Source organism: Adiantum capillus-veneris, chromosome 10 (assembly GCF_014529385.1).
Source record: "Adiantum capillus-veneris isolate H3 chromosome 10, ASM1452938v2, whole genome shotgun sequence".
Taxonomy (NCBI): Eukaryota; Viridiplantae; Streptophyta; class Polypodiopsida; order Polypodiales; family Pteridaceae; genus Adiantum; species Adiantum capillus-veneris.
The window spans coordinates 88,850,532-88,868,630 of NC_140940.1; the positions used below are offsets into that span (position 1 = coordinate 88,850,532).

Here is an 18,099-nt window from a genome sequence, read left to right on the forward strand (position 1 = left end):
ATCTTAAGTAAAAATTTGGCGAAATAGATATTGAAAGTTATTTTTTCTTAATACTAGAAAAGACCCAAAAATTGGGGATCTTATATCCTCCCACACTTGAAAAATTTGAAATGTCCTCACCTCGACATGAAGTCTGGATAATATAGTCTCATTACATCATCACGTTCCCAAGCGGCATCTTCCTGAGGATACGTTGACCATTTAACAAGGTGTTCAATAATGGTCTGATTACGTAGAGGATTGGTTCTGCTCTGAAGTATTGCTTCGGGATATACTTCAAAAGTTCCGTCAGTAGATGTAGATAATAGAGGATCATCAAGAATATGTTGTGGATTAGGTACATACTTCTTGAGTAAGCTAACGTGAAAAACATCATGTACCTTTATATGTGGTGGTAACAAGAATCTGTAAGCTTGTTCATTAATTTGCTCTGTGATTACAAAAGGTCCACAATATCTAGCACTTAGCTTCTGACACTTATCCATTGATAAAGAACTATGTTTGGGTTTCATCCTAAAAAATACTATATCGCCTTCTTCAAAAAGTCTGGTAGATCGTTTTGGATCATCATAACTTTTCTGTCTATCTTGAGCAGTCTTAATATGGACCTACCGTATACGATCAGTTTGTGTTTGCATTTCATCCAACATTTCTTTGGATGCTTGAACTCGTATGAGAGGGTCAGTCCATTTGAGTGGAGTAAGACACTCTTGGCCATACAATGCTTGAAAAGGAGACATTCCAATTGAGCGTTGGAATGAGGACTTATACGCAAAGTTAACCAAATACAAATATGTGGTCCATTTACTTTGTTCATGCATACAATAAGCTCTCAACATGTATTCATTGATTTCATTTGTTCTTTCTGTCTGTCCATCAGTTTGAGGACAATAAGCAGTATTAAAGGCTAATTGGGTTCCTGTAGTAGCTGAGAATAAGGCTTTCCAAAAATTAGAGGTGAACTTCACATCACGATAAAAAATTATCCTTTGAGGTAAACCATGATACATGAAAATGCCTTTCATGAAGACTTGAACTATATCCTTAGCCGTAAATGTTATCTTGACTAAAAATAAATGGGTCATTTTTGTAAGCGTATCAACAACCATAAAAATAGAGTCATATCCCAGACATGTAGGAAGTCTTGTAATAAAATCCATGGATATGCATTCCCACTTCATTTGTGGAGCATCAATAGGTTGAAGCTTACCGAGATATCGAATTCGTTTAGCTTTAATACGTTGACATGTTAAACATCTTGTAACATAGTTCAACACATCGCACTTTAGTCCTGGACAAAAGAAACTCTTTCTTATAGTAGAGTAAGTCTTAATGTATCCTGGATGTCTTGCTATAGGTATATCATGAGATTCCTGTAATATCTAAAGTCTGATTCCACTTTGATTTGGAATAGAAAGACGATTACAGAAGTAAAGGTCATCATCTTCAATGTGAAAGCCTTTGATTTGCCTTTCCTGCTTCTCTGTGCGATTATTTAGGCTTGTCAAGTACTAGATCTTTAAGTAATACGGGTCTTGAGTCATACCTTCTCGAATAAGGTCAATTAAAGAGTAGTAGAGAGGTTGTGACAGTGGCTACAGTACTCTTTCTGCTTAAGGCAACGACCACAAGATTTTCCTTCCCGGGTTTATATATGATTCCAAAATCATATTTGCATAACAACTCCATCCATCTTTGCTGCCGCATATTAAGGTCAGGTTGGGTGTAGATCCACTTCAGGCTTCTATGGTTGGTATGTAGTTCAAATCTCTTTCCAAGAAGATAATGTCGCCATACTTTAAGAGCATGCACAAAGGCCAATAATTCCAAGTCATGTGTATGATAATTCAACTGATGTATACATAACTTATGAGATTCATAAGCTACTGGTTTTCCTTCTTGAGAAAGAACGCCACCAATTGCTTGTCCACTTGCACCACTGAGCACAGTGAATGTCTTTGAGAAGTCTGGAAGCTGTAGTATTGGAGCATTCACCAAAGATTCTTTGAGTTTCTCAAAACCAGCTTGAGCACGTTCATTCCAAGTAAACACTTTAGCTTTCTTAAGCGTATTAGTCAATGGAAATGCAATCTTAGCGTAACCTTCAATAAGTGTACGATACCATCCTGTCAAACCAAGAAAGCCACGTACTTCTCATATTGATTGCGGTGTAGGCCAAGCTTTGACAGCTTTGATCTTACTTGGGACAGTAGAAACACCATCTTTGGACACCATAAATCCCAAATATTCCACCTTGTCAGTGAAGAAGGTGCATTTGCTACGTTTGGCATAAAGTTGATTTTGACAGAGAAGTTCAAGTACTCGCTGCACATGTTATTCGTGTTCTTCTCTGTTTCTTGAGCTGCGTTGCATTTATACGCCCGTATAACAAAAATTATACATATAAAACGTCATTATACGCTGTATTTCCGAATAATACCCGAATACCCGTATAAAAAAGTTTTCGATTGAGATATTTTTCGATCGAAAACTTTTTCGAACGAAAAATATCTCGATCGAAAATGCCTATATATATACAACTGTCGTCGTATTCAAACGAAAACCATTCTGGAGCTTTTGGGAGTTAGCAGAGCTTGGAGGTTTTGAGAGATTAGCAGATAGCGACAGCCCCTTTAATTTACAACGGTTTTCAGGTATTTTTTTTAATTTTCAATAAATACTAACTTTTCTTTTGTGTTGTGCCAGACTTGTGTGGTGTAGTAGTTTTGACTCTCACCACAAAGTTGGCTTGCAGGTCGTAGGCCACTTCATGGTGTGTAGCCATATGGCTCACTCAAGAAGTGTGTAGAATATAGTCTCCTTTCCCGTGGTGTGTAGTCCTATGACTCACTCCAGGGAAGGCTTAGGGTAAATTTATATTCTCACTCGTATGGTGTAGTAGTATACCTCTCACCATAGATATGAGTTAGGATTAGAGGTCGACTCATGGAGTGTAGTAGGCATGATGCTACACCTCTCACTTCAGAGTGGCCTATAAAATTTACAATCTTAAATTAAGTCATTGTTGATTATTCTACATAGAAGCACAAAGATCAACGTTCGTCATTTTAAGAGTGCAGAGATGCATATTTTATGCCCTCTTCATCTTAATGTGACTTTTGTTATTTTTGTGCTTCTATTTCTGTAGTAACATCATTGTTCATCAGCAGATGACTTGGTGTTACTCTGAACGTAGATATATACAAGAATCGATTTACATTTGAGATTGTTGAGCTGTTTGCTGATGGTTGTGTTGTGCGTTCCACACACTCCATTAGAAATAGCTTATAAAATTTACAATTTTAGATTAAGTTTTTCTATCATATGTGTTACACAGAAACACAAGCGTTACCACTCGTTATATTAAGAGTGAAGAGATGCATGTTTCATGCCCTCTTCATCTTAATGTGACATACTGGTTACTCGTGTGTTTCATATTCCAAAGGAACATCATTTTTCATCATTAAATGACTTGGTGTTGTTTTGGATGTAAACACATACGATAGGTAACTTACATCTGCAATTGTTGATTTATCTGCTGATAGTTGTGTTGTGAGTTCCTCACACTTTATCAGGGATTAGATTGATAAAAACTATCAATCTATTTTACAACAGCATCCAAGACTTGTGCTGAGAATATCTCACACTAGCTGGGCTGTTCACATGTACGATTTTCCAATCCTTTAGATGTGATTTCTTTCATCATCTCACACTTCTACACATAGCAGGGTCCAGTTCTTGTGCTGCGAGTATCTCACACTCCTGGCCTGTTTCTCTCTCTCTCTCTCTCTCTCTAATTTAATTTTCATGGTCGATTCGCACAATGTGGTTTGTAATCATAAGATTTTCTCCTTAATTTGCAATAATTTCATATTGTTTAATAAATTTGTATCATCATTTAATATATATAGGGTTAACACTCATTATATAATAACTATGGTGTACAATCTTATCGTAAGATACTTAATTTATAATTTTGTCATATAGATATGGCAGACACGAAGCTATCAAAACATCAACAAAATTTTGTCTCCGAAGTGATTGTGAGACACTTTCATTACATGTTAGAGGCAGAGATTAGGCGTTGTTTAAACCCTGTCGCTCCGGAGCATTTTTATCAGCTTACAGAGACTCTGACCAAGTTTGTGTTTGAGCAGCTCCAGGTAGAGTTTGCACCAGCTATTTTTGACATAGCCCTCATGACATCAGGTGCTTTAGTAAACATGGTCAAACAAACCATTGGGCAGATCATGAAGACCTTTCAAGAACTAAAAATTCTGCAATTACTTCCTTGCCAAACGTAGCTGAGCGCATACATCTTGTGCAACAGTTTTATACAGAGTTCAAGAGCAAGGAAAAGTTAGAAAGAGTAGCAAAGCGTGCAAGAGTGGAAGACAGCTCTTCCGAAGCTGCTGTTGAACCAGAAATCCTTCTTAGAACAGAGCCTGCAGTGTTATCCGTTGCTGCATCAGACCTCTCTCAGTTACCACCTATTTTACACCTTTTACCCGACACAGCCGTCTTCAATATCCACGCTCCACAGTTGGGAGAGGGAAGATGGGCACATGTGAAGCGTGTGGGTGTCACACATCCCGCTTTCAAAGATCAAGTGTATGCTGCAAAAGTGTTCAAAGTACACTTACATGGGCCCACCATGGAGCAACAGGTCAAAGACGAAGCAACAATTTTGGATATTTCACATCGTGGTATTATCTACCCTCTTGCCATGGTGCGCCACGTGGAGCGACCTATGCTCATTTCACAATTTTGGAATGGCGGCCATGTGGAGCAATGGATAAAAGAATGCACTGCAGACGGCAGCCAGTCTGTCATTCACGATTACGTACTCACTACAGGAACAATAGAGCTATTCCTGGAGAATCTTTTGCAGATCATCAATCCTCTCCTCCAAACTCTGAAGTATATACATACGCATAACTACCTCCACAATGATCTACACTTATGCATAACTAACTCCACAATGATCTACACTCTCACAATATGATGCTGCATTTTGGCGAAAAAGGTGTTTACGCCGGCATTGTGGATTGGGGTTCATGCACCAAAACAAATATGACAGCCGGTTTTCCTCCTCTATGCGATATGCAGATAGAACTAGAAAACAATATGAAAGAGATTATCCATGGGAAGCCCCCGAATGTATATCTAGTAATCCTTCCTCTTGGACCAAAGCTATGGATATTTATTCCATGTGTCATACATGTAAACGAATTTTGAAGTGCTTACTAGACCCCCAAGAACAAAGCAAAAGACATTTTTTGAGTAATGTACTTGCCCATCTTGAAAGCGGCAAGCGCATTCACCCCAAAACCCGGCCTAATGCTTTTGATCTCTCCTCATGTTTAAATGGTGCCCATAGAGTGGGTTACAACATTGTAATGACATCTGGCTTACGACTAGTTGATGATTAATGAAAACGCAGTCTCATGATTTCATCATTGTTTTACTTTTGGTGTCAAATTTAATTGTATGTTTAATTGAACAAAAATTCTATGTTTGTCATTCGATATACTGTCAAATTAATTGAATGGGTATTTAAAAGTAATGATATGTTCAGCTGATATGCATATATGGAAGAAGAACTCAACCACGCTGAAGCTCAGGCAATTTTTAAAGAAGAACAAGTTAGATGTGGACAAGCCGATCTTTCTACTATTGCCAACATTGAAGAAGATGAATCTGAGCTGTAGGGCGAACCATTAACCCTTAAAGAGTGCAAAAAGCTTTGCCCTAATCACTTTGTACGCCATCAACTATTTCAAATAAGTGGCAATGCAAAAGATACACCTCCGTTAAAGCTCTCTGATTTGCAACATAAAGGACTGGCACGTGTATTGCTGCAAAGGTTTATACGACAAGAGAGATGCCTACCAAACAACAACCAAGTAGCAATTTACTTTATCCAGCAATGCTATGTTAAATATGTTTTGCTGAAGAGAGTGGATTGGTCAGATCGTCCTGGCACCGCTGGCATTGGACGTGGACGCATTGCAGAAAAGGTGGCAGCACGCAATGCAAATAATCCAATGCCTCCTCGCAAGCGTCCTATTGTTTTACTTCCTGAAGAGTCAGAAACACTGACTGAATTAGCCAGCCAAGGACAAGACCTTGCCAGCCAAGGGGAAACACCGGACATGCTTCGTGGCCGGATTCTTCAACTTGAAATAGAGATAAGTGATGTACAAGCAAAGCTTCAATGATATGAATCATTGTATAGACCTTTGCCAGATGATACTACCACTTCACATCAAGATGTTGCTGAACTATCCCCTGAGCTAGGAATTATAGATTTTACCATAGATGAACTTATAGCAGATCTATCAAACTCATAAGTCACTCAAAAGCTTTTTGTAATCTCAAAATTATATCAAACTCTTTTCAATTGAGTGATTTCCCAGAACCTTGTTGTAATTTCAAACCTACATCGACTTTATGTAATTTTTATTTGACAAGATATTATCGGCAATTTATTATTTTCAACTGAAGAGACCACATCTCTTAATTGTGTATATATTTGAGTGTGAGTGAATATGTGTGTTTGAGAGAGAGAGAGAGAGAGAGAGAGAGAGAGAGAGAGAGAGAGAGAGAGAGAGAGGTTTTGATGTGAACGACAATGAGATAACAATTTCTTTCATCATATACAAAAACTTGTTGAGTAAGTATTACAATGGTACTCTCACAAATCATCTCCATCTTCAAAAACTGCAACCATATCATCTACTTCGTCCATATCTGAGCATTCTGAAACTATCTCCAATTCCATATCATCATCATCATCAACTTCTGCAGAAATAGCTTCATGCGTTTGGAAGACTCCATATTGCTTTTGAGCGGCTCTAGTTGCAATGTTTTGAGGCTTATGAATAAGTCTCATATTGCAAAAAACATACACCAAATCAGCAGCACGTTTAGTATGAAGTCTGTTTCGCGTTTTAGTGTGCACAAAGTTGAATGCTGACCAGTTTCGCTCACAACTTTCACTTGATGCAGCTACTGATAAAACTCTAACTGCAATGTGTTGCAACTCCACTTTCTCTCCACCGTACTCCTTCCACCATAAAGGTGCACTTGTTTTGCCAATGGCATCTATATGCCACGGATCCTGAAACATACCAGTTCTGTTGGCATAATCTACTCGCTGATGAAAAGCTACTTTTCCATCTTCGTGCCCTAAGAGTTGGGAGCACACTGTTTTGAAGTCGGACATAACTTCTTTGTTGGCAGATTGCTGATGCATTTGAAACTTAGGATCCAATACAAAAGCCGCACCATGCAATGGCGTATGCAACTGCACCCAATGCTTGTTAACAATTGTAATCATGGTAGCTTTATCCTTTGTACCAAAACTGGCATTTTCTCTTAGCTTGCGTATAGCCTCTGACATATACCAGTAGACCCAACCAAAAATAAAAGAATGTATGTCAATTTCTCTCAAAAGATCTACAAATGGCTTTGACATAGTTACCATTCTTTCTACATTACGCCAAAAGACTGGCGAGTTTACTATTTGCGCACATCGACCAGCTGCTTCCTGATAACTTGGATACTTGCTGAGCCATCCATCCCATCTTCTGTCTGCTAAGGTTTCCATAAAGGAGGTTTCAACTCTTGCAAAGTAGCAAGAACATAGTATGCCGTTGTCGCGCAAAATATTTGCAAAGCTTTTATTTGGTGACTTGGTTCGAAAAAGAGCATACAAAAATTGATGCGCTCTAATGAATTTCACCACATGATTTGCATCCAGTAAAGTTTGCTTCACACATGCCATTTTACCAATATCTTTTAAAAGAAAATTTAGAGTGTGAGCTGCACATGGTACCCAAGAAATCTCCGGATACTTGACTTGAATAGCTCTTCCTGCTTCTTTGTAGTTGGCCGCATTATCTGTGACAATAGCAGTTACATTCTTTTGTCCACCTGCCTTTGCAATTGCACGCTCATACACCCCTGCTAGGTAGGTGATAGTCTTGTCTTTCAATGAGTTGTCAATTGCTTCCACGAACATAGCCCCTATAGGGTTAATAAGCATTACATTGATTAAAGGTTTTTTCTAACAGTTAGTCCATCCATCCAATGCTATGGTGCATCCATATGTTGGAACAAACTCTAGCACTGTGCGTTTGAGAATGGCTTCAGTATTGTCTTTGACTTTATCAAGATATTCAGTTTGTATCTTGTTTTAGTCAGGAAGAACAAATCCTTTTTTGGCTGTACTCATCAAAGCATCTTGAAATATTGGATTGCGCATAGCATTGAACGATATGCCACACGCAACAAATGCTTGTGTCCATTTTAAATGCAACTCAAGCAACCATTGTTTATCTAATGCTTCACGCAACGTCTGTCCATTGGATGACGCTCTGCCGGATTTGCTTGTGCTAGGAGCTCCTCCTGATGTAGAAGTATGTCCATGAAGAGGGTTCAATTGAGAACTCTAATCGTTTACTTGAGTGGTAAACACCTGTTCTGTTGTCTCATTGCATACAGATGCTTCAATATTCGCACGAATATCTTTAGAAATATCACCTTTATGATTAGCTGCTGCAAGAATCAACTTTACTTTGCGAGAATACATGGGAATTTTTTCATGAATATCTCTTGGTGGTGCCCCACACTTTTCAACATTGCCAGGGACTTTAAATAAATGCTCTTTAATTCTGGTTGCATTACCACTGAACTGGTGGCCACAAGATTTACATTTAAGTCGAGATGTATTTCTCCCAGCAACTAACTCATGTACATAACTCCACTCTTGTCCTTTCACCATGATGCACAAAAGTAACCTGCTAGTGAAAACAAATTCAATGATCATTTTCATAATCAAAATCAATTTAAACATTAAATTAATTTAACTAACAATGATTGAACGAAATTAAAATAATAAAAACAATGATTGATCAAAAATAAAATAATAAAAAACAATACCATTGGATTACATATAAATTGCATCAATTTATCTAAAGTGCAAGCTTGTAGCTTTAACGCATTATGATAATCAATAGTTACAATTAAATCAAGTATTAAAATGATTATCATTATGAATTGTTATAGCTACAAGAGCTATAAGTGACATTTTTAAATGTCAAAATGATAATCACTTAAAATACTTGATAATTATCGTATCTTTGTAAAGTGCGAACAAAAATTTCTTACACTTTACCATATATTTTTAAGCGATTATCTATCTACAATGCGAGCATGTGTATGCTCTCACATAGTACGATAGATTTTATAGTCCAAATAAAGATAAGAGAATATCAATATTTTTGGACATGTTTTTCCTAAATTTTTAGTCTAGTGCAAGCATAGCAGTGTGAATAGCTCTACACAAGACGTAAAAATATAATTTTCTTTCATTATATTCATTTTGAAGTGAGAGAAAATCTCTACACATCAAAATCGAACTTTAAATTACATAAAATTAATTTTTATGTAATTATATTTTTAAACTAATTATTTCATGTGAGAGTACACTCTACACACAACGATAATATCCTAATTTTTTTAATTAGTCACTTTCAAGTGTCAATTAATTGAAGACATTGACAAGTGATTCTTATAATTACATTTTGTATCAGGTGAGAGATTAAACTCTTCACAAAATACAAACTTTCAACTATTTACTAATTTATTCAAAACAAATTTATAAATTTGATTTTTTAAAAAAAAAATCCATTGAATTTTAATTTTTACCTAATTCAAACTGTTTTATTTTTTTACATATTATTCTTTTATTTGTTTGGTGAGAATACTCACATGGAAAACACTAACTTTGTGAATGATGGTGTGAAAATTGGTTGTCGTGTGTTGCTTTATATACTAATATATCCGATCGTTCTTTTTTTCGGCCGATTATTTTTCCGATCGTTATTATTTTAGATCGAAAACCTAAGAAGTTATACATTTGGCCGTGTATGCTGATGTGACACCGTATAATACGGTCGTATAATTTAAATAGACGAATAATACGTCCATTATTCGCATATTATCCGTCTCCCGAATAACGAATAATGCAACTTAGACAAGAATACTCCATGGAGAAACACTGGGTCGAATGACGCCTTGTTCAAGAAGTAAAGTTAATTGCTCCTTGGGGAGTGTTACCATGCACCGAGCGATTTTTTCCGAGCAAGGACAAACCCGAGCAAGTGTTTGGACACGATATAGTAAATTTTATAGTCAATAGATTATTTATCATTTGTTATATATTCATGCACCACAACAAAAAGGGTTATCGATGAATAGACTACCTCCTAAATTCCAAAACATCAAAGTTCACTTTTAAGAAAATAAACACAATATTTGAAAATATTATCTTCTCTCTTAGGCTCTCTTGGGCTTCACATGTTTGAGCATAAAGTAAGATTAATAGAATAATAAGAGCTCTAGCCTTGTACTTAATGTTCAAGTCATCGTAAGTTTCTTTTCGTAAGGTCATTTGTAGTGCTCCTATGTCTAGTACTTTAGTTCTTGATTGTCATTTTTTATACTTGAGAGCATGTGCATCCTTCCTTATCTTAGACTCATCAATTTGATAGCAATTTATTGCACCTCATTAGTTCATTTATACACCAATCATCTTTTCCATGTCGTCTTGTCCTATCTATACTCTACAAGGCTGTGATCTTCATACAAAGACACCCTTCTTACACGACACATCACTGACAAACACCATAACTAATTATGAAAGGCTTCTTTTGTTACAATAAAATCATGTTTTTCCTCAATTGACCAATATAGGAAATTTTTAATCAATTTACAAAAACAACAACAAAAATTTATAGAGTTATATGCCTAGAATTTTCTGGAAAGGCATCGTCCTAGGTGTTTGGGAAAAATGTGTCTCAGCTTAATATCATGTCCTTTTCGATTTCAAAAATGCCCATTGACTCTCCCTCTCCCTCTCCCTCTTATTTTTAGAAAATGCTAGGCACCCCACATGGTGCATGAAATAACTCTCTCTCTCTCTCTCTCTCTCTCTCTCTCTCTCTCTCTCGATAAAGAAAAAACTAATCCGTTACTCTAATTCAAGACAAACATCACAAAATAAGATGTCTCATGTCTTGCTAGGTATTCAGTATTAACAAACCAAATACCAATCTTTGCTTACACAGAAGGCAAAAAGTAGTTCAACCTTGATAAAAGGTGGTCCTCCAAACAAGAAATTACCCATAGCATACACACACGCTATGTTACAGCTTCCTTTTGAATCACTGACCATGGTCAATGTTGAGGCGGCTTTGATAGAATCATGAGACATGATGATTACATGCATTACTTATTTGTCAAACCATTTTTTGTTGTTGCCAGCAGTCACTTTAGAAGTCAGCAACAGCTTGTGAATTCCAAAGGGCCACATACTGAAACCTCACCATCAATCCTTTGCTCGCACAAAGATACCTCACACAATACGCGATCAACACAATTATGACGAGGGCTAGCATACCTCACAAATATCAGATCAACGCAATTATTAAAAGGGCTAGTATCACAATCAGCAGAACCATCAAGATGAGGGACATCACTGAACACCCACCGCTTGTCTTCTGCCCCAGTACGCCTAGCCTCCTCTGCATAGCGTTCAGTTGTGTATTTGTTCTGTCTGTGTCGTCATCTAAATTATCCAAAAGCTTTAATGTGTGCAAATCCAGCGTTTCATTTACAGCCAAGGCAATGTTTTTTGTGCTTGTTATTGTCTCTTCATGATTCAAAAGGTCATCATCTTGCTCTCGCATGATCTGTCAGACTGTCATTGAAGCCGAGCAATTCCATAGTTATCTGAACCTATTGTTCTATTGTTCTCTTTAGGTTCCCCTCTCCCATCGTGACCCAATAGATTAATCCTGTTAGAAGATTGGGAGGAATTTAGGTTGTTTGATATCTGATTCATCCTAGAATGAAGACTCAGAAATCTGTCTTGTTGTTTGCTTAAGTCCTTTTCATTCAAAGATTTGGTGAGGGAAGGATTGCTCAAGAGGGACTGAAGGCTGTCAAGGTGGGTACCAAGCATGGTGATATTCTGTCTGCAGTCAAGACACAACAAGCAATCATATACGATCAGAGTGCCATTGAGCACATGGACAACTTTAAAGGATCCATTAGTAAGTGAGGCAATTTTGGATTCCAGACAACCACAACACAAAGTTTCAAAAGAATAAACATGCAATATCACTAAGAGATGACTGAGTGAGTATAGGAGGTCAAAGAGAGAGAAATGTATTACTAGCTTGTGGGAAAAACGAGGCGGGAATTGTTAGCAGCACAGGACCCACTGCCAACGGGGGCTACGGAGTTGCGCTCTGCAATGCAGGCTGCTATATCCTCTGCAAGCCAGACTGCATCTTCAAACTCTTGGATCCATGAATCATTCTGTGCCATCATATATGACCCTACAATGACGTGCAAAGGAAGAGCGGCCCCAAGTTCATGCGGGAACGAAGTGCGGGGGCACCTTCAAAACGCGTTCACAGTCCCTCACATCACGCCAATGTCAAAAGCAAAAAATATGCGCTCTCTCTCTCTCTGTCTGTCTCTCTCTCTCTCTCTCTCTCTCTCTCTCTCTCTCTCTCTCTCTCTCTCTCTCTCTCTCTCTCTCTCTCTCTCTCTCTCTCCCTCCTCTACAGCCCGCCACCTCTAGCGGCCTCCTTCAGGCGTCCCTTTTCACCTTTCCATGTGAGGCTCGGCCCTCTCAATTCTGCAGACCCGCCCCGTCTAGGCAACCTCTGTAGGCAGCCCCTGCTCGACCAACTCTGGCTCCGCGACTCGGTCCTGCTCAGGATAGTTAAACGAAGAGAGAGAGAGAGAGTTTTACAGCAGAGAGGATCGGAGAGAATATGGGGGTTTGGTCTCTCAGTTTTAAAAAAAAAACTCTATGAAAAAGCGCTCTTTTAGAGAGTTTTTTTTTTAAAACTGAGAGAGAGAGAGAGAGAGAGAGAGAGAGAGAGAGAGAGAGAGAGAGAGAGAGAGAGAGAGAGAGAGAGAGAGAGAGAGAGAGAGAGAGAGAGAGAGAGAGAGAGAGAGAGAGAGAGAGAGAGAGAGAGAGAGAGAGAGAGAGAGAGAGAGAGAGAGAGAGAGAGAGAGAGAGAGAGTCATTGTGCTTGTGGGTGCCCAACAGAATAGAGAGCAGCAACATCTAAAATTTATCACCGCGAGCTTGTGGCTATGGCATTCGTGGTGTGCATTTCTAGCAGTCTCATAGCTATGGCAACATCCAGCATGAGCAGGAGCTCCTTTGTGTTTGGACGGGAATTGCGTGCTGCACCCGTAGAAGCTACATTTGTTCCATCAAAGAGGGCCCTCACTGTTTTGGCGGCGACAATTGACAGGCCTTGCAGTTCCCTGGCAGCATTCCTTCGGAATGGCTTGATGGAAGCCTACGTGGGGACTTTGGATTTGACCCCCTTGGTCTTGGATCTGAGCCCGAGCTTCTCAAGTGGTTTGTGTAATCAGAGATAGTGGACTATAGGTGGGCTCACAAGAAGTTTTAGACAAATTCTCACAATAATTCCCACATTGTGACTTACCTCAACATCATGAGTTTCTGTGAGAGAGACAACACATACCTAGCTAGGTACGATTGGGGGCAGGGGACCGCCGGCCCGATGGGGGGGCCGGCGGTCCACTGCCCCCAATCATACCTAGCTAGGTATGTGGTGCCTCTCGAGCAGAAGCTCATGATGTTATTCATGGTATGAAAAACACTGAAAAAAGACTCCGTTTTCCTACATGAGAATATTTCTAAATCTTCTTGTGGCTATGTTGGGTGCTGCTGAAATATTCATTCCAAAGCAGGAATTTTGAACACCCCATCCTAGTACTTAGCTGGAAAGGCCGAGTATTTCACAATTACGACTATCCTATTCATAGTGGAGCTTATATTCTTAGGCTAAGCTAAGGGCCGAAGATGGGCAAACATCATCACTCCAGGATCAGTGAATACTGACCCCATCTTCACCAATAACAAGCTAATAGGCAGAGATGTTGGATATCTCGGTGGCTTCTGGTTCGACCCTCTCGGTTGGGGCTCTGGTTTGCTTGAGAAGATCAAGGAGCTTAGGACTAAGGAGATAAAGAATGACATACTTGCTATGTTGGCTGTTATGGGTGCTTGGTTTCAAGCAATCTACACGGGCATTAGCCCCATTGACAACCTTACTGCCCATCTTTCCGACCCTGGTCACAACATTGTTTTCTCGGCTTTCTTGACCAAGTGAGCAATGATCGTTGTACCTCCATCACTTGGAGCAGATATTGACACTCACTTCCTTTGTATGCCAATTGAGAAGTTCGTAAAAACCTTTTATTTGTTTGGAAGGTCCTATTTTGTCGTGTAAGCTGTGCCTGCTACTGTTTTGTCAATTTACTTGTATCATGTTTCATTGCATTACCTTGAGGATATGAGTCAGTTTTGATTACAAAACATGCCTGTTCTGGTTGTTATTTACATCAAAAGTTTGCCACTGTTCTCTGACCAAATGCCTCTCATTCGATCCCTTCATCTCTCCCAGCTAATAAAGATAATGAAGTCTGGCTTGAATGCGAGAGAGAGAGAGAGAGAGAGAGAGAGAGAGAGAGAGAGAGAGAGAGAGAGAGAGAGAGAGGTCCACGACAAAGAGGAAGCAAGCAATCCAGGAGAGGGGCTCACGTTGCAGTATCAATTGTTTCTCTCTCTCTCTCTCTCACACACACACACACACACACACACACACACACACACACACACACACACACACACACACACATACACACACATGCACACACACCTGTTTGATTCCTTTTCTCTTACTTGTCTCAAATCAGAAAAAGGTTTTGTGACTCCCTCTCTGCTACCATTTATGGACGACAATGTGGCCACAAGATTGTCTATGTTTGACGATAGCATCTATGCACTTTCTATCTCTTTTGTGATACAACATTATGAAATAACTAATGCATTAAATTTGCATCCATTAACTCTAATGGGAGAGCAGGTGAAGAAGGCTACTGAACTTGCTAGTGGTGAACAAATCCTCCTTTTCAATCATGGCCAATGTCAATTCTAGAAGGTTCGCATTGCTATTGAAAGCACACAAGGCATTGGAATGAAGGACACACTACTAATAGTCCGATGGTCCCTCCAGAGTAGTTGGTATACTACATGCAATGCCTTCACAACGTACACATGGCACTCAAGAAAGCAAAGGATATCATTCAAGTTCAAGAGCTACCTACACATTATGATGGACATGTGGCATTTGAGTTACCATCTTTTGATATTTTTGTGCACGAACTTATGACAATTGAAACATGTGAATTTACCATGGAGAATAAGTTTGCACAAATAGAGTTTTGGAATGTGCTCAGCAAAATGGTACAGAAGCAAGATATGACTGTGTATCAATGTGTGTGTGAACACATTAAAGGAAGAGTATGGCTCTTTTGTTTGAGACTATTTTAATGTGTGTGAACACATTAAAGGAAGAGTATGGCTCTTTTGTTTGACACTATTTGAGATGCAACATGGCTACTTTGCTACACTATACTCAATAGAGTAACTATTGAGATCTTGATCTAATATTTTTCATTGCTTATGCTCGCTCGGTTTCTTGGCCGCTCGGAAATACTCGCTCGAGGATTGGGATTCCTCCTCCTTGAGTTTCACAGATTTGGGTACTGACATTTTGTAAGGTCTGCGAGCAACTAGTTGAGCTCCTGGAGTAAGCTCTATTGCATGATCAACATCACACTTGGGTGGTAAATGAGAAAGTTCTTTGGGAAATACATCATCAAACTCTGTTATCCATTTGGGTTATGGTGAATCTATATTCTTCTCTTTAGGGTTAAGCTTTACTGCGTAAATCCTCTCATTCTTCCTAGGACTCTTCATAAGTTTGGTAAAGTTCACTAGTTTGAGCTTAGACTTTCCCCGTTTCCCAGTAACTGTAACTCTAGTGCTTTGATCATTTTTGAAAACTCAATGAAGCGTCTTTACAATGTATGTGAGTATCATTGGCTTTAAGCCAATCCATTCCTAGGATTTTATCGTAAATTCCGATGGGTAAGACTCTAAAGCTTGCAGAAGTATTATGACCATCCAAAACAAAATTCAAGTTACCCACCACTGAAGTAGAAGATCTAACCTTCCTACCTGTAGCTAATTCTACTTTAAGGTTTGTATCAGGGTGTTCAGTCTCATTTTACTTGAATGTTTCTAATAAATCCAAGTGGCTCTAACATAATGCACTTGGTAATATCCATTGTGACATCCTTCCACCAATGGAGCATAGTTGTCCCATTCCTTGAGTATGTCTGATGGTTGACTCCAATAGTCCTTTATGATCTTCGGATGGAACATTTCTTCGTTGGCGTGTGAGTCATACCATTCTTGAGTAAGAGATCCGTTTGTTATAGGTATCCCCATTTTAGTGTGGATAATCGCTTTCTTGTACCCAAAGTAGTCATCAAAGAAAGAAGATTCCTTTGGAAACACATCTGGTGTGTCCCATCCAATTGAGCTGTGAATATTTGCACAATCTGCAAGGCACTGAGGTCTACTGTAGGCATTGTATAAAATTTTTACATTGCAAGGGTTGTAGATTAGTGAATTTCCAAATAAGAAGAGCTTATGGGGATGGTGATGAAGAGCTTGCACCACTCCGTATAATAGATAGGTAATTCTCACGTCAAGGCAAGAGAGCTTTTGCCCTATGAGAGTATATCTATGTGTATTCAAAGTGAAGGGAGAGAGGTCTTTATATAGGCTCTCAAGGCCAAAATTACAAGTCAAGAATACAGTGAGGTAAGTTTGCGCACATTCGCGGCTAATAATTTTTTTTAAAATTTTTTATTTTATTTTTATTTTTTTTGAAAAAATATTTTTTAACTTTTTTTTTCTTGCGGACATGGAATTTGATGCGCAATTTCTAGTCTCTAAGAAGAAGCTTGGCTTCCAAGAAAAAGAGCTCTAAACTAAACTCCTCCTCTGTTTTCTAAAAAGACTCTTTCTTTCCTAAAAACAAGCCTTTCATTTTGTTGGTTAATTCTCCCACTTACCATTCATTTTTTACAGCACCATCCAAGCAATATTTGACCAACTAATGGAAATCATAGCTAGACTATGTCACATCGTAATATTCGGACATAATTATGACTTTTCCAAATGCCACGACGTATGTACGATACCGCTTTTTTAAAACATTTTTCATAAAAATCTTATTTGGTCTCGTTTTTGCTACGAGTGATCATTTTTTAATCGACGGAGACCAAAATTAATATTTTTATATTTAGGTCATCATAAAAAGCACATTGCTTTTCAAAAACGCCAAAAAGCACGAAAAGCTAAAAACAGTGAATTTTTCCAAAACTGAACCAACGTCCGTCTAACCTAATGGAATATGGAAACGACCTTGCTTTTCAATTTTAGAACCTTCCAATACTGTCAATCAAGCATGTTAAGTAAAAATTTGGCAAAATAGATATTGAAAGTTATTTTTTCTTAATTTTAGAAGAGACCCAAAAATTGGGGATCTTACACCAAGGCAATCACCACAAGCATCACATTGGACCTCAAATGGCTTTGAAAGATGCGGAAGCATAAGGACTGGTTGGGAGGTTAGCTTCTCTTTGAGCTTGTCAAAAGAATTTTTCTCCTTAGTAGTCCATGAGTATTTAACGTTATTTTTTGTTAAGTCATGTAATGCTCTTGCTATTTGAGATAATTTTGCTATGAAGCGTCTATAGTATGCACACATACCAATAAAGCTTCTTAGCTCATCTAGATTCCTTGGATTAGGTCATGCTTTTATTACCTCTAATTTTGATAGATCCATACGGATACCATCATGAGAGACAATATGACCTAAGTATTGAATCTCTTGAAGGAAAAATTCTCTTTTTTTTTGGTTGAGAAAAATCTTGTTTGTCCTCAATGCTTGAAAAATCACTTGGAGATGTTGCTTGTGTTCCTCCAAGGACTTGGAGTAGATGATGATATCATCAATTTGTGATAGGGTCTAAAGATTTTCTCCATTAATTGATTGAACGTGGTTGGTGCATTAGTCAAGCCAAAAGGCATGACTAGATATTCATAAAGGCTAAATG

The 18,099-nt window shown here is 38.4% G+C and overlaps 1 pseudogene; it reads left to right on the forward strand.

The window, feature by feature from the left end:
- The first annotated feature begins 13,182 nt into the window (after positions 1–13,182).
- Positions 13,183–14,234, forward strand: LOC147449218 (chlorophyll a-b binding protein, chloroplastic-like; annotated as a pseudogene).
- The last annotated feature ends 3,865 nt before the right edge of the window (positions 14,235–18,099 follow it).